Source organism: Octodon degus, unplaced genomic scaffold (assembly GCF_000260255.1).
Source record: "Octodon degus isolate 3935 unplaced genomic scaffold, OctDeg1.0 scaffold00021, whole genome shotgun sequence".
Classification (NCBI taxonomy): Eukaryota; Metazoa; Chordata; class Mammalia; order Rodentia; family Octodontidae; genus Octodon; species Octodon degus.
Genome location: NW_004524597.1, coordinates 17,409,162 through 17,412,176, shown reverse-complemented (window position 1 = coordinate 17,412,176; position 3,015 = coordinate 17,409,162). Strand labels below are relative to the sequence as shown.

The 3,015-nt window shown below is 41.0% G+C and overlaps 1 non-coding gene across 1 annotated transcript; it reads left to right on the top strand.

Moving 5' to 3' along the window:
- Positions 1-2,505: 2,505 nt before the first annotated feature.
- On the top strand, positions 2,506-2,634 carry LOC111815821. The gene has a single exon (XR_002820455.1). It is a non-coding gene; the product is annotated as a small nucleolar RNA SNORA11 (small nucleolar RNA).
- Positions 2,635-3,015: the final 381 nt, after the last annotated feature.

The window sequence follows — 3,015 nt, the reverse complement described above, 5'->3', positions numbered from 1 at the left end:
CTTTTGTTGTTTCTAGTCAGGATCAGCCAGAAAGCCCAGTGAGGCCTTGCTCTATTGTTACGGTTTGTGCTTGGATGTCCCCACAGAGCCTCATGCAGTCATGGGGGCGTAGGCTTTTTAGGGGTGGCTGAATCTAGAGCCTGTGATTGGTTCACCGTCCAGCGCTGGGGCTGGGGTTGGAGCGCTATCCCTGCCCTAGGGCAGGTAGCCTGCATACAGCATAAGGGACAGAACAGTCTTGCTGCCTGCTTTTTGCTCTTGCTGCTTTTGCTGACTTCTGCCACCATGAACCACTGTCCCTGTGCCACATGCCATGTGCCACCCTGCCTGGGAGCCAGCTGATTGGGGACTGAAACCTCCACAGACAGCTAAATAAACCTTTCCTCCTTTCACTTTGGGTGCTGGGCATTCTGTCTCAGCAATGGGAGAAGTAACTAAGACATCTATTTACAGGCCCCTTTCCCCTGTACTACTTTCTATCTTTTGTTTTACTCTGGATTGTCATATAAGAGAAACAATGTGATATTTAAGTTTGTACGTCTGCTTTCTTTCACTTAACATTCTGCTCTCAAGGTCCATCCATTTTCCTAAAAGTGACTCAAGTTTATGCCACAGTAGTACTCTGCTGTGAGTAAATACCAGTTTTCTTTATCTATTCATCTGTGGGTGGACAAATGAGTTGCTGGCAAGATTTAGCTATAAGAAACTGTGCTGCTATAGACGTGAGTACATATGCATCACTACAATATGATGTCTTCAACTCTACTGAGAAGACACTTAGGAGGGAGATAATTAGGCCAAAAGGAATTTGTAGCTTTGTTTGAGGAATCTCCATACTGTTGCATAGTGCTTCTACTAGTCTACATTCCTAGCGACAGCATAGAAGGTTGAATCTTCTTCCCATGGCCTCACCAACTTTATGAGTGACTTCTTGACGCTGGCCATTCTTTCTGGGGTAAGTTGGAATCTCAGTGTTGTTTTATTTTGCATTTGTCTAGTGACCAGCAAGGTTGAGCTTTTTTTTTTTTTTTCCTAATGTATTTAGGACAGAGTCTACAGGGTCTCACTGTGCAGATCAGACTCATAGTGATCCTCCCGTTTACAGCCTCCCAAGCGCTGGGATTAACAGCTGTGCCACCATGCCCAGTCTCAATTGCCATCTCAGTGCACCCCAGGGGTGGGGCCAGCACGGCAGGCCCCGGGATCAAACCCTGACCCCTGCAGCTGCCTGAGCAGGCTCTTTAATCTGCTGAGATATCTGGTCAGCCTGGTTGAGTATTTCTTCATGTATTTACTGGCCATTTGTACTTTTTCTGGGATGTGTCCATTCACTTCACTTGTCCATTTGTTAAATTGAGTCTTATATTTTCAGTGGGTCTCATTTTTTAAAAATTCTTTATGTATTCTGGATATGAGTCCTCTGTCTCAGGAATCGCTGGCAAACTTTTTTTTTCAACATTTTACAGGTTGTCTTTTCACTCTGCGGGTTGTTTCTTTTCCTGTACATAAGCTCTTTAATTTGATATGATCCCATTTATTGATTTCAAAACTGTTTCCAATGCAACGGGGGCTCTGTTCAGAAGTTCCTGACCTACAGCTTTGGTTTCAAGAGTTTTACCTATCTTTTCTTCCAGCAGGCGGTAACACGCGATTCTGTTTGTTCACATGTATGAACTATTTCCCACTGAATATAAAAACAAGTGAAAAAAACATTATCAGCCATATAATAAAGTGATTATATAAACTTTAAAAAAAGATATTAAAAGTTCTTTTAAAACCATAAAATGCCAAAATCATACAGAAAGAAAAAAGAGATTTATCTGGCAATCAGAACTTCCTGTCCCTTACCCTTGTTTTTAATCAACTGCTAAGAAGCCAGATGGTTTTACAACACATTTTACCAAATATTCAGGAGCTAGCTAATCTCTTTTTATAAATTGTTTAGAAAATATGACAATAATTATTCAAATCACATCATGGTGCAACCCTAAAACAAATGAGTAGCTGGTGTGGTGATGCACGCCTGTAATCCCAGCACCAGGAGGCTGAGGCAGGAGGATCACTGCAAGTTCCAAGCCAGCCTGGGCTACATAATAAATTCAATGCCAGTCTGATTACATATGATATATATATTATATAGATAGATAGATATAGATATAGATATATAGATATATAGATATATATGATTAATCTGAATATGAATAAAAGAAAATTACAGGTTCATTTCGTTTATAAACCTAGACATAAAGATCTTAAATAAAATATTGGCCACTAAATCCCTGTATTTTTAAAACTAAGAAAATAGAGCTTGAAGGTGGACTTACATATAAGTGCTGACTTACAAGTGCTCATGTTTGCTGCTGTAAGTACAAGTGGTATTCTCAGGGGGTTAGAGCTCTGGAGAACCAAACAGCATCAACTACGGAGACCGGAGTGGCTGAGTTGTATGGTTTACATTATAATTATATGAAAAGTGAAATATGTATCTACAAGAAGAACAATGAGTGGGTGTGCTCAGAGCAGGTGGCCTGAAGAGTGGCTTCTCTGTTTACGACACACCCAGCAGGAATTTAGGGTCGCTGTGACAAGGGGCACAACACTTGTGACTTCCCTGTGAGCAAAGGTCCCACACATGTACTCCATACACTTGCACATGGCTTCTGGACAGTACCGCTGGGACAAGGCTCTGCAGTGTTTAATGAGGGAGGTGGGTATTGTCCACTGATCCATGGTGATCCTTGGAAGTCCTAGAAGTAAAGACTGAATTGCTATTTTCAAGAAATTAAAAATAATAAGAAATAAAAATAATTCTTCTTTCCAAAAAAAAGAAGAACAATGAAATGCTAGTGTAACAGGAATCCCCAGCAGTTCCACCATTTTTTAGTAAACAAGACAAGGAGTATATCATGGATTGCTATTAAAGAAGCATTTTTACTTTGATACGATAATCGGCGAGCTAAGTATGAAAGGCTAGCACAGCACAGGGCCAGGATCTGCAAGAACCCTGGTGAGGTC